This window comes from Phyllostomus hastatus, unplaced genomic scaffold (genome assembly GCF_019186645.2).
Source record: "Phyllostomus hastatus isolate PE091 unplaced genomic scaffold, TTU_PhHast_1.1 phas_contig_159, whole genome shotgun sequence".
Classification (NCBI taxonomy): Eukaryota; Metazoa; Chordata; class Mammalia; order Chiroptera; family Phyllostomidae; genus Phyllostomus; species Phyllostomus hastatus.
Window position 1 is genome coordinate 3,527,529 of NW_025333640.1, and position 25,106 is coordinate 3,552,634.

Genomic DNA, 25,106 nt, shown 5'->3' on the forward strand with positions numbered 1-25,106 from the left:
AACACCCGAACTTCTGGCCACAGGATGCTCACTAAAGCCTTAACATTTCTCTTCCAGGGAGTGGACGTCTGGTTCCTGGAACCTCGGCGCCGAAGACCCCAGGCCTTGCGCACGGGTGAGTGCCAGGTGTTTCCCTCTCTCCACATCCACAGTCTGCGCAGGTGTCGGGCTGGCCTCTCTGAGCCGGGATGGGAGTTTCGATGTCGGTTTGCCGTTGGGGCCGGTGTCCTCGCTACGCATGCCAGAATCTTCTCTGAGGGTCTGTCCTTTCTGCCAAGAGCACACTGCCGCCACAGGGAGGGTGTTCTGCTCTGGGACCGCAGGTGCCCAGCGCACCCGGACGGGGCCAGGGTGGGGGGCGTGCGAGCGCACGTGGGCCTGCGTTCAGCTTCGCCTCTGCCGGGAGCAGAGACCCGTCGCCCGCCCTGGCAGGTGGGTGCCCTGCAGTGGCTTCAGGAAGGTTCCTTTTTAACACGTTAGGACAGAGCTAAGGCTCAGGTCCTGTTCTGTTAGCTCCTGTCTCTCTCTGGCCTCGGTCCCCGGAGGGTTTTGAGTAGCTCTTAGGATGTGGGGGAGAAGATGGTGTGAAGATGGCTGGGGACTTCGTGTGCTCTGCGCCGCCGCCCGGCCTGTGGCCTTCGCTGCAGCCCTCGGGCGTGGCCCTGCCCAGCGAGAGCCCCCCGCGCTGTGCTCCTTTTTCCAGGAATGTCTCCGCTGCACTCAGAGTTTTCTCTGTCATGTGACATTTAGAATAAACTTCTGTGTTCTAACAATTCTGATGGAATTTCGATTAGTTTTGTGTTTATGGATAAACTTTAGGGAGATCTGATGCCTTTATAACGTTGGCTATCCCTATTCAGTGTTTGTATTTGTATAAAGGAAAAATGCTGGAGAAGAAGGCAGACCCCAAAGGCAGCACAGTACATGAGTCCATTTAGATGAACTTTCCAGAGGAAGCAAACGAGTGCTGGCTGCCAGGGGCTGGGTGGGAGGGCGGTTGATGTGAATGAGCACCAAGACTCTGGCCAGTGAGGGAGGGGTCACCGGGACTCTGACGGCTGAGAGAGGGGTCCGGTGCTGCATGGCGGGGATCGCCACATGGCTCAGTGAACTCACCAGGAAATCTTGTGAGTCGTGTACTTCAAACTAGTGAATTTTACAGAATTAAAAAAGATATATATATTTTTTAGCTAAGCTAGAGAGAAGAGGCTGTCCCTGAGGCCAGAGCCCCGGCCTGCACCGGGCGTGTTTGGGCTCAGCTGAGGCCCGGAGCAGACTCAGAGCCTGACTCCTGCTTCGCAAAGCTGACCACTCGCGGGGAGTCTGGTGGCCGCAGGTGGTGCAGTGAGGCTGCCGCCGGGCGTGTGGTCTCTGCAGCGCGGCCAGGCCCGTGCTGTGCGGTGTCAGCGCCGCACCGACTTCCTGCAAAAAGAAAGTGGGAGTGCAGACAAGCACTGGGGCACAGCGCCGCCCAAACCCCCGCCAGCAAGGACCTTTGTGGGCAGCTGGTGAGGGTCCTGTTAATCTGATCTCCGTGAATTACACTCACAGGATGACTTGAGATAAGTAGGTTTTTTCTTTAATGAGCTCATTTCCCTCAATGGGCATTTTCCTTCATCAGTAAAGCTAGATTTCCATCTTTTCTGACATGGCTTAACATTCCACCCATATGTGAATCATAATTTATTTCTTTAAAATAATTTTGTAATTGATTTGACTGGTGTCTTCTTGGTGGGCTTCTGTGGGTGTTTATTTTCTTTTCCTGGGTTTTGTTTTGTTGTTTTTTTTTTTTTTTGCTCTGATCTGGGATGAAGGCCCTTGTGCAGACTTTGTTTGTTGGTTATTATATGGGGCACGTTCCGACAAACAGGTCTGCACGGTGCGCGTGCCTGTCTGTGTGTCTGTCTGTGTGTTTAAATCAGGGTGTTTTCACTTACATTTTTGACTTTTCAGCCACAAGGACCCCCAGAAACGCACTATTTTCATTCCCAGGGCGCTTTCCCTAATACCCTACTACAGTTTTCACGTCCTTACCCGTCGGACCAGCTGGGACACTTGGGCGGCTGCCGTGTCTGGGTCTCCTGCGTTGACTGTGGGTCCAGCATTTGCTCTCAGGCACGTCTGCTGCGAGCGGCCCGGCTGGGTTCGTGTTGGGGGTTTCTCCCTCTCACAAATCTGCGTGAGCTCCTCACACACACCTGCTCGATGCTGCCTGGGGTCTGTCACACACACACTTTCTGAGCGTGTCTTCCCACTCGGCCAGCGGTGGTTCACTATAGGCACATGAGTGTTCTTTGAGTTTGGGGGGCGTTCTCCAGTTTCAGGATCATGGAATGACCCACCTGCGTTGTGTCCTGGTCTCATGCTTTGCACTGAGCTCCCTGAGTTGTTGGACGTTCAGCCGTGCTCACGGGCCTCCCAGCGGCGGTCCGGCCCTTGGGGGACACGGAGCTGTCTGGGGACATCTGGGGTTGTCACAGCCAGAGGCGCCCCTGGTGCCAAGTGGGTGGGGGCTAGGGACACTGCTCAGCACCCCACAGTGCCCAGGAGGGCCCCCCCCCGCCCGGGAATGACCAGATCCCGACACCCACAGGGCTGAAGGGGGAACGCTGCCCCATCCTGCCTCGGGCCTGAAGGGAGCCGTCCGTCTTCATCACAGACCCGAGTCTGTGCCGCCACCATGGGGGGAGAGCCTGCTAATTACATTTTACACGTGCCACCATGGGCTTTTCCAGGGAGGAAGCTTTGGGAAGGTCACCCGGGGACGGAACGCTCCTGCCGTCTGAGTGCGGTGAGTGCGCGAGCCTCACTCCCGTGTGCCAGCGGGTCGTCAGGGTCGCCAGGCACTGCAGACGCGTGTTCTTTGGCTTTGATCCCTTTACATACAACTGGGGGTGGATTCTGCCCCCCCAGGGCACACTGGGCCACGTCTGGGGACATCTTCATTTGTCACGACGGGGGGTGCTCCTGGCATCTAGTGGATGGGAGCCGGGGACGCTCTCAGCACCCGGAGTGTCACGTTCAGCCCCCTGGAGAGTGACCGCCTGGTGGTAGCCAAGGAGGAACCCTGTTGGAGGGAGACAGAATTGTTCGCTGAGCTGGCCTACCACAGGCGGGCGTTGCAGAGAGTACAGAGAACTCCTTGAAGTGGGCAATGCTGGGCTGTATTATTTTTAAAAATGCAATAGTCACTTCTCGAGCACATCGTGTTTGCTGGGGGTTTTAGCTGTCCACAGGCACCCTCACATTCAGTTCCCCATAGCACCAGGGTCCGAGGGTCCAGATTAAGGGTCCAAGATGTGCAAGACTGACCAGAATCTCCTATTACGGAGCGGCCACCTCTCTGCAGGGCTGTCATGGAGTAAGGGTCACTGCTGCCCATCGTGGAGGCAGAGCCAGTGCTCTGATCTGCTCCTCTGAATTTCTGCAGAGGCCAATGGGTGGTGAGGTTTCCTCCCGGATGTCTGAGGCTAGGCAACATTTGCCAGAGGACTGCAGTTCCCCCTGGAAGCCACTAGGGGGCAGAGAAGGCCCATGGGATCAGACTGGGCCTTGAGCCAGGCGGCGTGGACATTCAGGTGGATGTAGGTAGGTACCCAGACATCTTCAGTCAACCTCTTGCCCCTATTGGATCCCTGTAACCACCCATCCCTGTTCTCTGAGACATTCTGATTCAACACTGAGGGTCCCATAGTCACGCTGCCCCAGGTGCCCCCCTGTCTCACTGACACAGAGCCCCCCATCTGTTGGTGTAGCAGAGAGGCAGAAAACACAGCCTCAACAACCATGGGGGCCGGGACCACTGCACCCCCCAAACGCACCCTGTGCCTGGGCATGGCCCAGTGGCTGGAACAGAGGCTGCGTCCAGGAAGCGAAAGAGGCAGGGTCGGGGCGGCCGCCTGGCTGCGGCTCTCCCACCCCCAGAGACTGAAGCGCTGGCCCACGTGGGCCTCTGCAGGCCGGGCCCCACGCAGCCCCTCCCTTAGGACTCAGTGGAATGACAGCAACTGTCAGAAGCCTTCTCAGGCCTCCCGAGTGTGGACTCTGCGTGGTGTCCCCCCGCGGCACCCGTGGGTACGTGTCGCGCCTTTGACCACAGTTACCTGGGTGGTTCCTCTTTGGCCTGGCTGGGCTCATGGCGACCCTCCCAGAGATCCTCATTCATTCCCTCAGCAAGGATTTCCAAATGCCTGCCCAGGCCAGGTTCCAGGGAGACGGCAGTGACCAGGACGACCAAACCCCCTGGCTGCCCTGGAGCTGACGTTCCAGCAGGAATCCTGGGCCCACTGGTGGGGCTCCTTAGTCGTGGCCGGCATCCCCCAGGGGCAGGATTGCTCAGTGAGACCCCTTTCTTACCGGTTCCTCTCACACCCTGTCTTTGGATGTGTTAAAACGTTTCCAGTGGATGGAGCGTGCTGTTGTCTTGAAGTTCTGGGGGGGCGGGGGCTGGGAGCACAGCCAGCCGATTGCTGCCTCGTGTAACAGCGAGCGAGCGAGAGTCCCTACTACATGGCAGCCGTGTGGTGCCAGGGCTTTCCCAGGGACCCCCCGTCCACTGAGTTCGCAGACCATGCAGCTCGGGGGGTGACACTGTATGGGAGCTGAGCACAGTGTCAGAGCTGCGATTTCTCAAATGGTGGCCACTGGCCACAACGGGCTGCCGAGCACCTGAAATGGGGTTAAGAGGGGAAGTGATTTTATGTTGCATACGTTGGTTTAAATCAGTGGGCTTTTTAAAAAAGATTTTAATTTATTTTTAGAGAGAAGGGAAGGAAGGAGAGAGGGGAAGAGAGAAACATCGATGTGTGGTTGCCTCTCACACCTGCCCTACTGGGTACCTGGCCCACAACACTGACTGGGAATTGAACCTGCGACCCTTTTATTCCCAGGCCAGCACTCAATCCACTAAGCCACACCAGCCAGGTCTAAATCAGTGATTCTTAAGGATTCTAAATCAGGATCAGTGAGAGTGGCCCTCCCCCAGGGGGCACTAGGCGAGGTCTGGGAACATCTGTGGTTGCAAGACTGAGGGTGCTCCGGGCATTGAGTGAGTGGGGCCAGGCGTGCTGCTGGTCCCCCAGCACCCAGGATGGGCCCCCACAGCGATGACCCAGCCTCGGTGTCAGCAGTGCCGAGGGGGCCCCCACGGCGAGGGCAAGGATTTCTGCAGCTGTCTCACTCCCTGCATGGAGCACGAAATAGCTTCATCACTTCCCAACAGCAGAGTCTCTCTGGGAGTTTCTCTGGGAGTTTCTGAACATTTCTCTGGGAGTTTTTGAGAGTTTCTGAACATTTCTGCTGAAAGCATTGCCAGAGCTTTTATCTTAAGAGAGTGGCCTTGTGTAGGGAGCAAATCAGAGTGCTCCTCTTAGCCCTGGTTGATGACTGCTTTCGGTCTGTCCTGGGTGTGTTGAAACGTACATTATTATCCGTTCTTTCCGTGGACACATTGTTCTCCTAAAAGGACTGCCAAGGTAGAGTCAAGACCTATCACGTTCTGCTCATGGAAGGTTATGGGCTGTGCCCGCCACCTTCCCAGCAGGAAATGTGCACAGTGTATATGTAGTTACAGAACTCCTTGTGCAGGCCATAGGGGAGGGCCCCAAGCCCCCTCCCTGCAGCCTGAGGCCTCTGATTCCAGAGACCAAGCCATACGGTGCTTTCCCAGGCAGTCCTGCCCAGACACGAGCTTGACCCCCTACAGCAGGGGCTCACCTAGGGGTGACTTTGCCCCCAGGGGACACTGGGCCGTGGCTGGGATACCTGTGGTTGTCAGGATTGGGGGTGCACGTGGCATCAAGTAGGGAGGGCCAAGGCTGTGGCTTAGCACCCCCAGTGTCCAGAATGGCAGCACCCCAGGGAATGACCTGGCCCCAATGCCAGCAGTGCCGAGGGGGAACCCTGCTCCGTAAGATTCTTGCCTCCTAGGGTGACTCGAGACCACCGCCTTTATTCGCTGCTTTGTGTTATCACGACGGCTCTCACCCACATCCAAGTATGTAGGACCCATTCTTTCGGACCTTGCAGGCCAAGCTCTCTCAGCCAGTCTTTTCACGGGTGGGTTAGTGCTGCCTGCTTTTAGGGCTTTGAAAATCGAGGCCCAGAGAAGTTCAGCTCCAAGATCACAGAAGAGGGGAGTCCACTGGTGGGGCAACCAGAACTGGAAGGGCCCACTGGCAACAAAGGCATGCAGACCCACAGCATCTGCAGGCACGTGCTCTCGTTGCCAGGCAACCACTCGAACAGTCAGCCAGGGGATGATGCATGCATGCAGTCATCAGAGAGTCATCAGACTCAAAACACAGGGGGATGACAGTCACAAACGACAAGCAGGTGGTGCAGACGGGGGAGCCATGATGAGTCCAGAGAGGGGCTCATTTAGGGTGGGTAGAAGGGACCCCCACATCCTCCCAAGACCATTCCCAGCCCCACAGCGTGCCGCCCTGACTCCCTGTGAGCTGGCGGGCACTGAGGATGTCAGCCTTGGCTCCTCACTTCCCTCCTCCCCCTCCACCACTTTGTTCTTTTAGTCAGCAAACACCTGTGTGCCTGGAGAGGGCCTAGGTGGGCTCTGCTCAGGAGTTGGGGGCCAGGGGGCGGGGCTTGAAGGGCTGAAGGCTCCTGAGCCACCATCAGCCCAGTGGAGGCCTGAACAGGTGCACCAATGCAGGGCCCACAGGGAACTGGTATGTGAGGAGCATGCCACAGACTAAAACACCAGTTGTCTCTAATGGCCATGGGTGTCTCCAAATTCAGATGTTACAAGCTCACCCCCAGTGTGACGGTCATTGGAGGTAGGGCCTTGGGAGGTATGACATTGAGATTGATAATAAATACATATTTTGGTCTTCATCCACGGTTCCTGGCATACAGCTCCCCACGTGCTTGGAGCTTCCTGAGTGACGGGAGCATCCCTTAACTGTGGAAGTGATGGTCAGACCCCAGGCGCTCGGCTCTGCCATCACACACCAAGCATGTTCACGCGATGTGGCTGCGTTACAAGTCACCACAGACAGAGCAGCTTAACCCACCCCTGTCCGTCAGCTCCCCTTCTACAGGCCGCAAGTGCGGACACGGCGTGGCTGGACCCCTGCTCAGCCTCTCGGGGGGCTCGGCCGGGGCTGAGTTCTCATCTGGGGCTCGACTGGGAAAGGACCCACTTCCAGGCCCACTCAGGTTGTCGGCAGGGTCCGGTTCCTCCCAGCTGCTCCGCCAGCGGCCAGCTGGAGATGACCCGGCTGTCAGGTCCTGTCCCAGGCACGTGGCCCCCTTCACAGACCCCCGCACACTCCGGTCTCTCACTGCGGGAAGGGCTCACCCGATGCGGCAGGGCCTACCCGGGCAAGTTCCCCTTTTGATTCGCTCAAGGTCAACCGATTTGGGACTTTCACTACATCCTCCAAATCCCTTCTTCTGTACAAAACAACCTAACCAGGGGTGTCTTCTCACGTTCACAGGTCCTGTCCACACTCGAGGGTTCATCTGCAGGGACTTGGGGGCCCTTAGGAGCCTGCTGTTCACACGGAGGAGGGGGGGCATAGTCATAGTCAGGGAGATTCAGCCAAGCGCTGAGCCCCCACTGAGGCAGAGCAGGGGGCATCTCTGCCTTCCTCTCTGACCTCTGCCCCTCCCTGTAGGATGTATTGCCAGGTCTGTGGGGGGAGGGTCAGGGCTGGGGGAGAAAGAAGATGTTTGGAGAATGCCCAACGTGGTTTGGCCCATTTACACCAAACTATGCCTGTGGCTTCACCTAATGTATTTTTTAAAACCTTTGTTTTCAAACAATTACAAGGGAAATTGCAAAAATCGTTCAGGGGGTCCAAGGGCACCCTTCCCAGCTCCCTCCTGTGGTGGCATCTAATGTAACCATAGCACAGACCCAGGAAGTGGGCAGAGGCCTCACTGCCGCTCACCTGTGCAGGTCGGGCTTTGCCCGAGTTCCGAGGATGCAGGACCACTTCACAGAAAGCGGAGAGGGCGCTTCTTACTGGTGTGCGTGAATACACTTAATGCTGCTGAGCTGTACACCTAAAGTAGGTTAACTTGGTTTTATGTTATGCGTATTTTTTTTTACCACAATAAAAAGAGGGGAGGGGAGGGGCGGGCACCGGAAGCAGTGGCAGACCCTCCCTGGCGGGTTTTGGAGAAGGCAGACAAGCCCTTGTGAACCGCCTGTGCGGGAGACCACGTGGCCTCTGGGGGCTGAGAGCGATCCCCACCTCCCGCCAGCTAGAACATGGGGACCCCGATCCCATAGCTGCAGGCGAATTAATTCTGCCGGCCACTTGAATGCACCTGGAGGGGACCCTGAGTTCTGGGTGGGAGCTCAGCCGGCCAGTCCCTTGACTTGAAGCTCCTGAGCCCCCGAGCGGAGGACCAGGTTAAGTTGCACTCCACTCCCCAACACAGAAACTGAGACCACAGATGGGTGTGTTTTCACCTGCTCGGTTGGTGACACCCTGTTACCCAGCAGCCGCTGACCGACGGCACCCACTGTGCTGCCTTCGGACACGCTCATTCTAAATCCCACCGCGACCCCGCGGACGGGAGCTGGTTCTCTCTGTTTTCCAGGTGGGAAAACAGCAGCAGAGAGAGGCTAAGGAACTCTCCCAGGGCCACAAGGTAACTAACTGTTCTGCGATAGTCAAATTGGCTAACAGTCACCAGGCCCAGATCAGCAATCTGGCTCCTTAAGTGCAGGGATCTCATCCAGCCTCTTGCTGGATGTTTGGTGAGTGAGTGAGAGAAGGAACGAATACTCACCTGACCTTTGGAACAGAGAGATGAGCCTGTGACAGGAACCGGTTTCACGCCGGGGACAGTGAACGGAACCTCGAGGATGTGATCATCACGCACCAAAAGGAGTGATGATCACATGGGACTCCCTTGGCTGAGTCACGGCAAGCCGAGCTCTGAGCTCAGGGGCCTCCTGGAATCCGACACCCTGTTCCCTGGTGGCCCTGACTAATGTCCCGGCCGGCTGACTCAGAGCCCTGCTCGGAGGAGAGGCCAGCTCCCGGAGCCAGGCTCCCTCTCATCCAAGAGACTGGCAAAGCCAGGGCGGCAGGAGGCACAGCCAGCCAGGCCTGCGTGGGGGTTTGTGGCACCTGGGCTGCAGCTGTGAGGACGGGCACACATGGTGGGCAGGAAGTGGGGGCGGGGGGCCACACCTGCTGGTGTTCCCGGCAAACCATTACCAGGTCTTCTGCTTCCAACTGGGGCTGCTCACTCCCTGGGGGTGGGGGGCCATCCTGGGCACTGTGGGGTGGTGAGCAGCATCCCCGGCCCCCACCCTCTCAAGGCTGGGAGCCCCTAGTGTGATAATCACGGATGTCCCCAGACATCACGCAGTGTCCCCTTGGCCAAGTGAACAGATGGTGACAGCACTGCCTGAGCTGGAGCAGTGCTCACCCAGGAGCTCTGTCCAGGGCTCAGGGAGGCCTTCCTGGAGGAAGCTGTGTCTGAGTCGAGCTTGAGGTGCCCTGCAGCTGACGAGGGTGGTGGGCCCTCCGGGTGGCAAGGGAGCCGAGGCTGGTGCGGGAGCGGGAGCCCACAGGCAGAGACAGCGGTTTATTCCGAGGGCAGTAGGGGGCTGGAGAGGGTCCAGCCCCACCCCTGGGAACAGTTGATGGACCCCCTTGGTTTACACATTAGGCACCGGGGCACCTTGAAGGTGTGGGTGGGCCCAGGTCTCAGTGAGCCTCAGGGCTGTTCTCACAAGGCCACTGGCCATGCCAGTTTGGGGGTGCATGTGGGTGTGGGCCCTGGAGCCCAGCCCAGGAAGGAGCACCCGCCGCGGTGTCTCCCAGCGCCCAGACCCCCGCTCAGGCAGGGCCTCCTGCTGCTCTGTTCCCATTTGGTGGAATTGGGATGATGACCGCCTTTGTCCTTCCTGACGACACCAGAGGTCATCTGGCTTCCCTGGTATCTGTGGAAACGCTGGGAGTCAGTGAGTGACCCCAGGACCCTCAACAGGTTGGTGACCCCCGTTCCCGGGCCCAGCTGGGCCTGGACCCCCGTTCCCGGGCCCAGCATTCTTGCCCTTGACTGAGCGTCAGAGAGAAGTAGCTGAGCCACAGGACAGAACATGCCCAGGCCCAGGGCCCATCCCCCAGGAGTGGTCAGCAGGAGTCCACCAGGAAGGACGGCCGCAGTCAGCAGCCCTGTGTCCCGAGCCGACCTTGTTTTCCTGTTCCCAGGCAGGAACGGCCTGGCCCGCAGTGTGGACCTCGGCAAGCTCGGTGAACACCCAGGGGACGGAGGGCGGGGGGGCAGGGCTCCTTGCTTCCCAGCTGCCCTCCCCTCCCTGGGAGTTATCAGGAAAGGGTGGCGAATCTCTCTGCTTCCCAGAAGGCTCAGGCTTGGTTGGCTGCCTCCTGGGGGAAGCTGGGCAGAGGCGCCGGCCGCCTGGGGATGGTCCCCGAGTCGTGAGGCCACCAAGGCTACCGTGTTTACCCACAGGCTGCGCTACTCACACACAAAAGCAAGGCATGTTCAGAGTATCTTTTCTTCTTCTCTCTGTTGTGGTAAAATATGCTTAACGTAAAATTTGCCGTCTTAGCACCTTTTCCGTGCGCAGCCCAGTGGCACTCAGCACACTCACGCCGTCCTGCAGCCGTGCCCACCCTCCGTCTCCAGAGCCTTCTCCCCTTCCCGACTCTCTGCCCCCATTGAACACTAACCCCCTCCCCCTGCCAAGTGAACTCCCCGCCTCCCGACTCCCCGCCCCTGGCTCCACCATCTACTTCCTGTCTATGGGTTTGGCTGCAGGGACGTCCTGTGAGTGGCATCAGGCAGTATTTGTCCTTACGTGTCTGGCTTATTTCACTGGGCGTAATGTCCTCAAGGTTTGTCCACCTGGCAGCGTGTGCCGGAATGTCCTTCCCGTTTAAGGCTGAATGATACTCCGTGTGCAGATGGGCCACGTTGCGTTTATCCCTTCGTCCACTGACGGACACCTGGGTTGTTTCCACCCTCTGGCAGTTGTGAATAATGCTGCTGTGAACACAGCTGTGTAATTATCTGCTTGAGACCCTGCTTCCAATTCCTTGGAGCATGAAACACCTTTGGGTTCCGATTTGGTTCCTTGAGCTCAGCCTGCGGGTCACCCATCCGCTCCCCAGGACATGGGGGAGTCCAGTCTGAGCCACAGAACCAGGGACCTGGGCCGTGAGGTGGCTTCTCCCTCATCCACCCTCGCTTGGGCCCACCCTCGCTGAGGGTCTGGGGGTCAGGAGTCCAACATAGGAGTTTGGGGGGGAACCTTCTGAGGTTCTTGGTGGACATGAATTTGAGGACAGTGTTTAACCCACCACAGAGTGGGTTGAACTCAGTCCCCAGAAAGAGACCCGGAAGGGTGCGCGGGAAGGAGGGAGGATGGGTCACGCTAGAGGGAGGCCTGCAGCAAATAAAGCGCCGTGGCTGGGGGCCCTGGTTTGTGCAAGCCCAGCACACGCCATTTAGCTGAGATGTCATCTCTCACCTTCAGAAAGGTCACTGCTGTGAGGGGAGCCGCCACCCCTTTCATAAGTGAAAGTGGAAACTCAGGTCAGAGGAGGTCACCCCAGGTCACAGAACAGCCTTGAGAGGAGCTTGCGTTTCCACCCGCCAGCCCAGCGGGTTCTGTGCGCCTGAGCAGCTGCCCAGCCGCGGGGGCCCTAGCACAGGGCGCCCGTGAGTCCCACAGCGAGGCTAGCGCCGTGGCCCTGGAAGCCCACCAGCAGCCGGGATGGTTCCTAGAAGTCTCTTTGCCTTTCTTTACTCGAAAATGGTATGTTCTTGCCTGAGATCTTTCTAATTGGCTTCCGTGGGGAACGGTTCTGACTTCTCCCCTTCTTTTATATTGCGTTGGTATTTTGGCTTTAGCTGCCCCGTGAGGTGACAGGTGGCCCCTGCTCCAGGCTGCAGCGGGGGGCAGGGCGAGGGCTGTGACTGGGGGGCGGCGGGGGGAGCGAGGGGAACAGAGAGCAGGAGGCCGGCTCGGAGCCAGAGGTGAGCCGGGTGGTGCCCTGCAGCCACAGCACAGGTGTGTCGGCTCTTTTTTCTTGTTCTTTTTAACACCTAAGACCTGTTTGTTTTACTTTAAGGGACTCTTTTAAAAAGCAAGCTTTTCACTAGATAGTTTTCTGACATCGCTGCACAGTGCTCCTGCTTGTTTTCCTGAGTCAGATGAGTTCAGGCAGCCGGTAGCCCAGGGAGGAAGGGGATTTGGAGGAGGGGTTCACGCGTGGTCAGTGGGACATTTCCCGAGCCGGTGTCTGTTAGCCCCTCTAGCCTGGGAGGGGGTCTGCTTCCCACTCTTGCTGGTGACTCAGGGCAGAGGGCAGGTGCGGGGCCCAGCCCAGGCACGTGGTCTTTCTTTGCCCTGATACAGCAGGCCGCTGAGGAGGGTTCGGGGCCCCTTCCACACTGAAGAGACTCGGGGCGACCAGTAAAGGCTAGGGGCACAAAGAGGTGTGTGTCAGATGCTTCCTGCTGAGAGGGGAAGTGCGTCCCGGTGAGGGTCACACACTCGGGTGACGGAACCCGGAGAAGCAGGCTTCGTGCTCTGCGGGTGCGAGGCTGTGTCTAAGGGTTGGCTCTTCTTAATGCTTCAAGTTAAAAAGGGTTTTTTGAGTAACAGCTCTATCGAGATGTAATTCACACCGTAGAACTCATCCTTAAAGTGTGCGTTTCAGTGGCTTGAGTACATGTACACAGTTGTACAACCGTTGCTTGAATGTCAGAACATTCCGTCCCCCTGAAAAGCGACCCCGTCCCTGTCAGCAGTGTCTCCCACTCCCCTCCCCCCAGTTCCTAGAAACCACTGACTCGGGGGCTGTTCTGCCCCATCCACAAACACGGCGATGCCTGGGGGCATCTGGGATTGTCACGGCTGGGGGTGCCTCTGGCGTCGAGTGGGTGGGGCGGGGATGCTGCTCAGCACCCCACAGCGCCCAGGACGGCCCCCCACAGAGAGCAATGAGGCACCAGTGTCAGCAGTGCTGAGGACGGACCCCGTGTTAATTATTTGGGAAAAACAGAGTCCAGCTCCTGCTCACACTGGACCCCCAGGTTTAAAGCAGGCCTTGAACTCAGGTGTGGCTCCACCTTGCCCTCTACTTGGAAACCCAAATGCCCCTGGCCCTGGCCATCCCCGGCTGTCCATCCTAAGCAGTTGTGTCCGCAGGGGCTCGGAGCCAGGAGGCCTCAGAAGTTCTGTCATCTGTAGCTGAGGGACCAGCTGCGGAGTCTTCAGGGCCTGGTGCGGAATGAGAACAGGCCCCTCGGTCAAAAATTACCCAGACTCTGGGCAGCAGATGCAGTGCATTAAACCAAGGGCGGGCCCTCTGACTGCAGGGCCCTGGGCACCTACCTACAGGGTCCCCCCACGCAGGAAGCCTCTGGGAACAGGACAGCCGTGTCAGCTCTGCTGTGGAGGCCAGAGGGGGCAGAGCTCGGGCAGGGCAGTGGACATCAGGCCCCAGGACCTCCCCTCCCCTGCCGCGCCCACCTGTGAGCGCCCTCGAGGGTCCTCCTCCTGCTGCATGGCCGAGTGGCTGTCCTCGGAGGCCGTCCGTGTTCACTTCTCCGGCTTGTGCGTTCCACCGGGCTAGCCAGAAGAAGGCTGGGACACAGGGTTCTGCCTGCAGGATGTCCCTGCAGGGAGGTTGTCGCAGACCCATGGGGAGCACAGGGCCTCTTGGCCTGGGGTTCACCCCTGTGGCTATCAGAAGCCTGGGGCCACGCTGCCTGCCCTGCCCGCTGACTGCCCGCCCGCTGCCTGCCCGCCTGCTGCCTGCCCGCCTGCTGCCTGCCCGCCTGCTGCCTGCCTTGGGTCTTTGACTCCTTTCTTCTTCTCAGCCAACGTGTCCCTGAGCTGCCAGGTGGACACACAACGGGGGGGGGGTGGCTCGCAGGCGCTGGGGTCACCATCTGACCACCAGGCTTCTGTGCTGGCGTCTTCTGTGAGCAGCAGGCAGACTCGGTTTTCCCCAAATAATCAACACAGGGTCTGTGCCTTCGACACTGCCGGCGTCGGGGCCCAGTCACTGTCTGTGAGGGGGCCCCCTGGGCACTGTGGAGTGTTGAACAGCGTCCCTGGCCCCCATCCACTTGATACCAGGAGCATGCCCCTCGTGACAACCACAGATGTTCCCAAACATTGTCAGCGGCCCCTGGGGGCAGTCACCCTGGCGAGAGCCTTCCCTCATCCAGGCTGTACAAGAGGGGGAAGCAGGGGACAGAAGCTTAGGAGTCCTGGCGTCCTGGGTGCAGCTGAATTCCTCCCCCACCCGCACCTGCCAGGAACAGCCTGGGGTCGGGCACAGCCAGGCAGCTGCAGTGCCGGGAACAGAGCCCGGTGCTCTTCTGCTGCATTTCTTGGCTGTGGGGCAGAAGGGCTGCGAACTGTGCTTTCCAGGCATTGGGTGACCAGGAATCTTAGCCTCTATGCCGAGAGCTTCCACACACACACCAAGAACCTGGGACCTTTGCAGTCTCCTCGCTCTGCTCATCCTCCGAGTCCTGTCTGGTGCAAACCGGGGCGCTGGAGGAAGGGGCCGAGCAGCTGCTTCTGAAGTCATTTCTATTGTGGGAGCAAGGCAGGAGGGTCTTGAGGGGCAATTTTGCTTCCAGGGGACACTGGACATTGTTTAGGGACATCTGTGTGTATCACAACTGGGGGTGACCCCTGGCATCAAGGGGTGGGGGCCAGAGACGCTGCTTAGCACCCCACAGTGCCCAGGACATCCCCCCGTAGAATGACTGGCCCTGATGTCGCCAGTGCCCTGGGGACCCCGCATTAACCACGTGTATTGGGTTATAACGTTTGGCACCCAAGGGAACTTGGAGTTGCTTGGCAAGTGACCTTGCTCGGCTGCAGCGGAGGGCTGTCTCCCCACTCTCCCTTGACCCTCGAGCTGAGTCAGCTCCCACAGGCGCTCTCTGACCTGCCGTGGCCTCTCCCCCCCTCCACCCCGGTGGGACACGTGGCGCCATCACGAGTGAGTGGACCTGCCTCCTGCGGAGCCCTTGGCGTGGGTCCAGGGGATTTGCCTTCTCAGGTGGCTTTTTGTGTTGCATGTGTCGCTCCTTTAGACGTCACAGTGACTGCAGCTTTCAGCGAGCTCCTTGGTTACCCCGACGCGAGTCTTTTAGTCCAGGAAACAATTCACGAGCCTCAGGATCTGAGTTTAGTGGGACAGACAAGGGTCTTGAGGCACCGCTGACATAGCACTGCTGACAAAGGGGCCGAGACCCTGTCTGTGGGGCTGTCCTGGGCGCCGCGTGGTGGTGAGTGGCATCCCAGGCCCCACCCACTCGGTGCTAGGAGCAGCCCCATGTGACAACCACTGGTGTCCCCAGATATCACCTGGTGCCCCTGGGGCAGAGTCGCCCAGGGCTGAGGAGGATCTAGGGTAGCGTCCCAGACTTCAGAATGAAGACGTACAGGGGTTCCCGGGAGAGTCGCAGCGGGGCTGACCCAGCCCGGCCCCGGGGGAGGAGGGCCTCCAGGAGAAGCAGAGTCTCAGCTGAGGTCACGTAGGCAGCGGCTGCAGCCGTTCCGCACAGGAGGCCCCAGGAGAGGGCCCGGGGAGATGTTTGTCAGCCGGTCCAAATGTTAATAGTTAATTTTAACTTCTTTTCAAATCAGTGGGCAAAAGTGAACGATCTATTAATGACTGTATAATCACAAATCCAGCCTGGTTTATAGCCATGTTTACGTCGACACAATTGTGAAACGTAATTTTCTGTGTAACTGTGGAGAGGAAGAGACCCCGGGCTGGCAGGAGTCCCTGCGTGGTCCAGCGGCCAGGCGACCCCGGAGGGGAGCAGATCACACTTAAAGGCCATGAAACACATTCGGAAACAGAATTTCCCAGAGAGAGGTTCCCTCCTGGCTGGGCGCAGCCCCGTCTCCCCCTGAACTAGCGGGCGCGCCTCTGCCCCTCCCCCGCCCAAGGGGCCTCAGCATTCTCAGACCATCTGTCACCTGGACCCTGCCTCCCCTCCCAGCGCTGCCTGATTGGCCGAGCAGGTGGGTGTCTGCCAGCCCTCATCCCTATCCTCCCCGGTCCCCCCACACCTCACATGTAGCCTCACCCCAGCCCTGAAGGGAGGCTCCTCACAGGTAGAAAGACAAGGGACTCTGAGGATGCCACTGGCAGCAGTAGCCTGGAAGATGTCTGCCTAGCAAGAAAGGGCATTTGGCTCCAGTAACAAAAATAATTACCTATGGCTGGTGTTTCTACCCCAGTGCAATTCACTGGTTGTCGGCTGGGAGTATCTGTGGTCACCTTAACTAGGGTGGGCCTGGCATTGAGTGGGTGGGGCCAGGGATGCTGCACAGCCCCCCACAGTGTCAGCAGTGCCCAGGAAGAGACCCCATGTTCATTATTTGGAAAAATATTTAATTTGATCCCTGCTCGCAATAGATACCAGAATAAATCCCTGAGAGTCAGACGGTGTGAACCCCAGTATCTGTGAGTCACCTCCTCTTTCCTCCCACTCAGTGTTTGTATTTAAATATGTGTAGCCTCCTAGAACCTCAGTAGTCAGATGGTTGTGGAATGTAATGGAAGCCCCTGACCCAGGAGGACTCCCCCTCAACAAATGCATGTTTTGCGCAGCCTTCCCCACCAGGCTGCAGGCCCCAGTGGGGCCGAACCCCCCCTTCCGGTGGTGATTCACTGCCACATCCCAGCACCTGGGACCCACCTGATGTGCTGCTCGAACGAGGCCCTGTGGTCTTTCCAGCCACAGACACCAGGTGGCAGCACCACCCTCCCAGTGGGTGCCTTTCCTGGCTTCTAGTTCCGGCGTCCCAGAAACACCGCAGTCTAGACACCCGCCGGCGGAATTCCTCTCCCCTGAAGTCAGTCTGCACGGAGACATTTGCGATCCTCATTGTCGGTCATCATTTCCCACTGTGCATGTTTGAGACTGTCTCGCCAGGGGCTGATCACTCAGCTCAACGGAGTGGCTTCATAAGGGTTGGGGTGGAGGCAGACCGGACACGGCATGGGTGGAGTGGGGGAGCACTGCTTCTCGGAAGCCAGGCAGGGAAGGAGGACCCATCCGGCAGCCTGTACAGAGTGTGAAATGCCACTAGGGCCAGCGAGGTCTCTGGCCAGGCCTTTGTGGCCAGCTTAGCCAGTCAATAGCCTTTCTCCCAGCTGGCCCTCAGCCAGCTCCAACGGTCTACTCTGTGCCTGGCCTTGAATTTCTTCCCTTAGCTGCCTTTTGGGAACTGAGAGTCTCAGGTTGAATGCTCAGAAGACAGGTATCTGCACCCTCAGCTGCACTGAACCCAGACCTGACCTGGGAGAAGCATAACCCAGCCCTGCTTTGCTGCCAGCCCTTCTGAAATGGCACAGCATCTTGCAAAAGTTAAATCTGGTCCTCGTTGTGTTTCCTTACTTAGGCAGCCCAAGCCCACCCACTGTGGGTGAGACCCTTGCGAAGTGCTTTTTCTGACATGTCACGTCTTGATCCAACCATAGCAGCCTCTGAGGCTTTGGGGGTGGACACTGGGGCACTGCCAGCGTCCCACCGAAATATTCCGGGACGGACAGCCCATGAGCCTGGGCTCTGAAGGCCCTTCCAGTGTGTCAGCCCAGTGTCTGGGTTGCAGGCTAGCGGCGACAGGGCACCTTACACTGAGAGGCTGAAGCTGCAGAAGTTTATTCTGTGCCGGCTCTGGAAGCCCGAGATCGAGTTGTCTGCACGGCTGCTTCCTTCTGGGGCAGCGAAGGAGAACCCGTTCCCGTCCCTCCTGGCTCATGGCGGTCGCTGGCAGTCCTTGGTGTTCCTTGGCTTACAGAGGCGTCACCTCTGCCCCTGTTGTCACATACACAGCCATCTATTTCCCTGGGTGCGTGTGTGTGTACAAATTTTCCCTTTTTATAATGATACCAGTCATATTGGGTTAGGGCTACTTTACTCCAAAGTATGATCTCATCTTAACTAATTATACCTTCAAAGACCCTATTTCCAAATAAGGTCACGTTCTGAGGTCCAGGGGTTAGGACCTCATCATATGAATTTGGGGCGGGGACCCAGTTCACCCCCTAGCACCAGACATTGGGCTCCTGCCCTGAGGGGTCCCTGATGGGAACCACCACCTCCAGGGGGCACCTCCTGCCCCACTTCCTGAGAGCCGGGATTCCACTTGGCCCGAGGAGGAAGGGGAGTCGGGCACCAGGACGGAGGCAGACCTGGCCTGGCCGCACTCCCTGAGCACAGCTCAGGGCCAGGCAGGGCTGGTGCCATCTGCAGAACAAATGATTTTCTAAGAAAGTGCTGATGTGCTTCCTCGAAGCCTCGCAGGGTGGCACCGTGGCAGAACTTTCTCAGAGGGAGGCTCTGCTGACTTGGGGAGAGGCCGGGGCCTCCTCATCTTCCCCCTCCCCACCCAGGGCTCTCTTCAGGAGTGTCTAGAAGGACCTCACTCTCAACAGCACGGTGCATCCCACTGCAAGTATTTTGGGGACCTCCTGTCCTGAGCCCACACCTCTGGGGAGTTTGTCCTGCGGGCCCTGGGAGGCCCAGACAGAGAAGGGTCTGGCTTTGCTGAGAAGCTGCACCTGCCCAGCGTTGTCCTCCTCCCAGAACCCCAGCACCGCGGGCTTTCTCGTCATCCCTGTCTCATTGACAAGGAAGTGGGGCCTCGGAGAACAACGCCAGCTGCTGCTCACTCCCTCCGCTTTGGATTAACAGGAGACAGTAGCGGAACCCCAGTTTGGACCCTATTCCACCCAGGTCATTCCGGGCTGTGCCGACCCCTTCCAGGTCCTGCAGCCTGGCCGAGGTTCCCGCATGGTACCCCTCTGGGTGCTGGGCATGGGGACAAGCTGCGCAAGTGTCACTACAACCCATCAGCTACTCTGCACAACTAGGGTTCTAGAAATGGCCAAAACACGGCTCAGGGAAGGGAGCTGGGGATCCCCTTTCAGAGATATTGGGGTCCCAAACCCCAGTGCTGGGGCCAGGGGCTGGCAGGAGAGGCGTCCACACAAAATCTCAGGGCATACTAAATACCTCAGTGATCAAGACATATAATATTTTAGTATAAAATTAAAAGTAATTAATTTGAGCTCATTTTATTTATTTGATCTAATTCTAATTTGACTTAATGTCAAAGTAAAACACTTTTTTAATCCTCACCTGAAGATATTGTTTTATTGATTATAGAGAGAGAGGAAGGGGGGAGAGAGAGAGAGAAACACTGATGTGAGAGAGAAACATCCATCAGTTGCCTCCTGTGTGCACCCTGACCGGGACCCGAACCTGCAGCTTTTTTTGGTGTACAGGTAACACTCCAACCAACTGAGCCGCCTGGCCAGGGTATAAAACCCTGTGACATTATTTATGATTTCCACTGAAAATCCAAAACCAATGCGAACATCTATGATAAGCCAAGTTGCACATTTTTAAGCCAAGACAGGATCAGCCCCACTGGCTGCCCCTCCAGGGTCAGGCTCCAGCGTGGGTCTCCAGCACGGCCCATTACCAGCACTACCCATGTTTGGTGCGTGCTGGGTTTTGTCCTTTGTTTTGATTCTTTTTGGTGACAGTGTGTTAAAATATTATTTGCCTTGACCCCTGGGTGTTTTAGTGCCCTCTTCTGTTCTGTTACCATGTCGAGTGCCACTCCCTGTTCTGCAAGACCCCCCTTCCCCACTCCCACCGTTGCAGGTATGCAGGTGTGAAGGCAGGTACCGGACACAGACATGCACCTGCCAGGTGTGAGTGGTTCTGCTTTAAAAAGCCCCAAGCACCTTGGCCCAGGACATCCCATGGAAGCAGGGAGAGCTCTGCCGGGGTTCCCACCTCGAGTCCCTGGAATGTGTTCAAGACAGCACAGGTGTGCCTGCCTCTGGGGACACGTGAGCCAGCTGTCCGTCTTCAGATTACAAGCCTGCGTCACTGGTAGGTCACTGTGTGCTGTGCCCTCAGCTCCCACGGTTCAGGCCTGTCCATCTGCCTCTGACGTGGAGCCTGTACCTGTCCACGTGTGTGCGCGCGCAGAGGCCTCCCTGGCCCGTGTGGCGTTTTGGTTCACAGGCCTGCTCGTGCGTGGCGCGGTGTTTCTATTTTTCACAGCGAAGGTCATGCGTGGGCAGCACCTTTGCTGAATCAGTTCTCACTCTCAGGTTTCAGTTTTTCTCCTCCGCAGTCCTCCTCCTCTCCCCTCCACCTCCTCTCCACCTGCACGTCGTCCTGACTTTGGGGGTTGAAACTGTGGTTTGCTCTTTGTCATGTTAGGCTCAGCCTAACCTTTCTTCTCAAATGCCACCTGATCTGAGGTGCCCGCTCGAGGAGCTGCACCTCGGACCCCCGGGAACTTGCTGAGCCCCCGGTGACGCCTGCCTGCCGGTGTGCCGCTGGCTGCCGGCTGCCAGCTGCCGGCTGGGACCAACCGGTTTTGCCGCCCGTCTCGGTAGCGCTGTGACGGTGGGGGCGGCCCAGAGAGCCTCTCACCTGCTTTTGGTGGTTGCCAGGCACGACCCCGATACCTCCGTGCAGTTGGCCACAGCACTGCTGCCTCAGTGCCGGCCTGAGCTCCTGATGGAGGCTGACTCCAGGCAATTTTAGTTTCTCATCTTCATTTGTTTTGGGGGGCTACTATTTTAATCTTTTTACAGTGGGCAACTTTCCCTGCTGGTGTGGCTCAGTTGGTTGGAGCATCACCCCGAGGACCAAAAAGTCACGGGTTCGGTCCCTGGTCAGGGCACGTGCCGAGGTCGCATGTTTAGTCCCTGGTCGGGGTGCGTGTGGGCAACCGCCTGATGTTTCTCTCTCTCTCTCCCTCCCCCTCCCTTTCCTCTTTCTCTCTCTGGAATCAATAAAACACATATGTTTTTAACTTTTTAAAAATAAAAAAATAGAGTGGCACCTCATTAGCATTGTACATCCATCCCTGCTATCTAGTTCTGGAACTTTCTCGTCAGTCCAAATGGGAAACTTCTTGTCTTCGTTTCGGGGTGTCCTCCGGAAAGACAGTGCCACCGGTGCTCCTGCTGCAGCTGCCTTCTCTCCCCCCGGCTCCTAGAAACATATCCCCACACAGAGCCCTCCTGGCCGCTGGCCCGCGTTGGGGGTGGGGCCTGTCCTGTAAGCACATGAGTTTACCCTGAAAAGGCGCGTTGTGGTTGCCTGGAGAGTGGCCCCCAAAAGTGTCAGGTCCTGAATCGCTGAACCTATCAATAGGTTACTGCCAACACCAAGGTTTTGCTGATGTGATTAAATTAAGGCCTTTGTGATGGAGTTGATCCTGGTGGGCCCTAAGGCAGTCCTGAGTGTCCCTGGAAGAGGAAGGCAGAAGGTGACTGGACACGTACAGAGGACACAGCCAGGTGACGACAGAGGCAGGGGTTGAGGTGATGCAGCCGTAAGCTGAGGGGTGCTTGGAGCCCCTAGAAGCTGGGAGAGGCAGGAAGGACACTGCCCTGGAGGTTTCAGACGGAGCATAGCCCTGTAACACTGACTTCAGACTTCTGGCTTCCAGGGCCGTGGAGACCAAATCTCTGCTGGGTTAAGCCACCAAATCAGTGTGATTTGGTGCAGCAGCCCCAGGAAACAAAGATTGACGGCACAGAAGGTTTGCATGCTGGGGACTGTACCTAACTCACCCTCAAAGTGCAGGGCCTTCCTTGGGCCACCCCGTGGCCAGCTTTTTCTCAGGGGGAGGGAGGCCACGGCTGGATTTCACTCTTCCCACTGTTATCCTTCAGCTCTCTGGGAAAAGCTTTTCAGCAGGCCACACTTCATCCCTGACCATGGCGGGTGGGAGGCACAGACCCTCGAGATGCAATGAGATGTGGAGGGCGTGGGAAAGGCCTTCACACAACCATCCGAGGCAAGGGCAGAAACTTTCAATTTCTCAAAAAAAAAAAAAAACCAAAACCATAAAAAACAAAAAACGCCCAACTTACCAGCTCAGTTCCCCCATCTGTGAAATGAATCGAGGTGAGACAAACACTGACATTCCTCCCAGCTCTGCAGCCCTACCAAAAACTGAAAGAAAAATCTGTGCACAATGAGTAAAAACAAACTTACACCCCGCCCCGCCCCCCCCAGAGGCAGAGGCTACTCCCCAGCTGGCCACTCACATTCTCTGGATAGTTGGGTTTCCTAAAATCAGCCGCCACCCCACAAGCGTGAGCCCTGCATGCTTTTAGGCAGTCTCCCCTGCAGGCTCTGAAAACACTGCCCTGAGTCTGCCTTTGGGAGCCCAGGACAGTCAGAGCCCTCAGGCCCCTCCGTCTGGCGTATACAGCTTGGAGAGCCACAGAGGTCTCCTCTCCAGCCAGCAGGATGGGAGGGACACAGCACGTCTGCCTTTGCACCTCAGCTCTGCCAGGTGGCGCAAAGCATGTCACCCCTCTCTTTACAAATAAGAGAAGGTGGGCAAAGCACCCGCCCTCAGAGTGCCGTATGGAGTACAGGACAGGATGCCCACCCAGGCCCTGCCATCCCGCCCTTGCCAGCCCCAGGACCCGTGTGACCTCTTGGCCTTTGTGCTTAGCACCTGCCCAGGGTCTAGGCTCTGGGGTCTCAGCTTTTAGCAGGTCTCCTGGCCCTGCACATCTAGTACTTCTCTCGCCCTTTGACCCCTTCTGATTGTTAACCATCAACCTGGCTATAAAAGGCAATTCTGCTCTGAGAAGACTGGGTGGCCCGCTGCCTGGGGCCCACATCAGCTTCTGCGCTGTAGCCGGGGTGTCTGGGATTAATTTAGATTCTCAGAATGCCGTTGGAGGCAGCACATGCTGTTACGATTACATCGGAGTTTGTGCTCAGATGCTTCAGGGCCCCGCCCTAGGCGCCCCTGCAGCTCCCAGACCCATTGCACCAGCTGTGCCTTCATCGTCTCTGCTGACTTGGAGGGGCTGGTGTAATGTGCAGCCGACACACAGGCTGTTCTTTTCTGCTGGCAGCTCCTGCTGAGGGCCCAGAAGGGAGGCTGTAGCTCTGCAAGAGTGTCAGGGGCGAGTAGAGGAAAGCCAGAGCCTGCAGAAGATTCAGCCTCCATCAGAAGCACATCTCGGGCCTAGCGGGCTTCCTTCCTGGCTGTGCCTCCGGAATGCTCCTTGGAGGAGCCTGAAGGACTGTCCAGGATGCCATTGCCTTTTCTCTTCCTTGACAGAATCTTGCACTGGGGAGGTGACATCAGTTCCCTTCCTGCAGACGTCTCTCTTTTCCTGCCGCCCAGCAGCAGAGACATGGGCAGCAGAGCAAGGGCGACAGACACGTATACTGCATGGATGCTGCACGTACACACATGTTTCTGCCAGTCAGCAGGAGCTGTAGCTGGACGCCATGGCATTGCTCTGAGAACAGGGCTGGGCCAGCGGGGCGGTTCAGTGCTGGTCGCCCTGAGTCGAGGTCGTCCGGGGTGACTTATTTATGCCCAAGGACTCTGGAGATGGCACGAGTGCCAAATGTACCCCAGACCACCTGGACAGAATGGAGCAGGTTGGAGGAGCTACTCCTGCTGCTGCGCTCTGTGGGTGTGGGCAGCGCACACACCTCCCGTGGGCTCATTTTCCATCCCTAAAAGGGAGAGAAGTCTGCGTGCAGAGTTCTTCCTGTTCACGCACTGACGCTGACACGCTGTTGGCGTCGTCCGCCCTCGTTGCCTCGCTGGTGTTCGGTGGAGCTTTCCCACAGTTACGTGAGTGTGCCGTCGCCACGGAGGAGCACAGTAGCTGATAGGGGAGTCCATCTGTTTCCTGTTAAGCCAGACATGAAGAAGATTCGAAAACATGCAAAACAACTCCCCTCCTCTCCCTAAAACAAAATTTTTTGGCTAAATTGTTACTTTCTATTTAAAAAATATAGTCGTGCTAAAATTTTAGAAATGGGTAATTTTTTTTAAAGATTTCATTTATTTTTAGAAAGAGGGGAAGGAGGGAGAAAGAGGGAGAGAAACATTGGTGAGCGATACATCAATCAGTTGCCTCTCACATGTCCCCCAGCTGGGGCCTGGCCTGCAACCCAGGCATGTGCCCTGCCTGGGAACCAAACTGGCCACCTTCTGGTTCACAGGCCAGTGTTCAGTCCACTGAGCCACACCAGCCAGGGCAGAAATAGGTAATTTTTTAATGCATGCTGTTTGGGGCCCTCAGTCATTTTTTTAAAAAGTAGACTTTATTTTCTCGAGCAGTTTCAGGGTCACAGCAAAACTGAATGGAAGGTACAGGGAGTTCCCATGTGCCCCTTGCACTCGCTCTCACATGTCCTCCCCCATGATTCTTTCTCACTGTAGTGATGCATGTATTTTTATGTAGCAGATTTATTAAGATACTACCCAGGCCACATATTTGAAGTGTACAACTCAGTGGTCGCTAGTATATTCAGGGTCATGCAACCATCACCACAGTTCAATTTTGGAACGTTATTGTCCCCTGCTAGGAAAGAAACTCCGTATCTGTTAGTGGTCACTCTCCATTCCCACCTTCCCCCAGCCCCTGGCAACCGAGAACCAACTTTCTGTCTCTTTGCCTGTTCTGGACATTTCACATAAATGGCCTTTTGTGTCTGGCTTCTCTCACTGAGCGCCATGTTTTCAAGGTCCCTCCATGTTGTAGCGAGTGCCGGTGTTTCCCTTTTTCATGGCTGAGTAATATTCCAGTGCATAAATGGACATGCTGTGTTTATCCATTCATGTGTTGATGGTCACTTGGGTTGTTGGCACTCTCTGGCTATTGTACACAGTGCCACTGTGGGCACCAGTTTCTGTGTGGACATAGGTTTTCATTTCTCTTGGGGAGATACCTGGAAGTGGAACTTCTGGGCCACATGGAAACTCCACGTTGAACCTTTTGAGGAACCGTCGCAGTTTCTAATCGACTGCTGTGCACGAGGGCTCCCCGTCCTCCCTGTCCTCATTATCCTCTCCAGCACCGTTACTGTCTGTCTCTCTGGTTCCACTGTCCCAGTGGGTGTGAAGTGGCATCTCCTTGTGGTTTGATTTGCATTTCCCTGGTAACTAATGAGGTTGAGCATCTTTTTATGTGATTGTTGGCCATTTGTGTACCTTCTCTGCAGACGGAGGAAAAGGATGTAGCATATATATTACTTACTGGGGTGTCAGCTGGACTGCCCCGCATCACCATGTC

The 25,106-nt window shown here is 57.1% G+C and overlaps 1 protein-coding gene across 3 annotated transcripts in view; it reads left to right on the top strand.

The window, feature by feature from the left end:
* Window positions 1–25,106, top strand: part of GNG7 (G protein subunit gamma 7) — a 118,622-nt gene that overhangs the window by 37,736 nt on the left and 55,780 nt on the right. For 2 of the 3 annotated variants that reach the window (XM_045830971.1, XM_045830970.1), the window contains exon 2: window positions 58–115. The gene's annotated coding sequence lies outside the window, so the exon portion shown is untranslated. Of the gene's footprint in view, window positions 1–57; window positions 116–11,746; window positions 11,771–25,106 lie in introns of those variants that run through there. The other variant, XM_045830972.1, reaches the window with a different exon arrangement.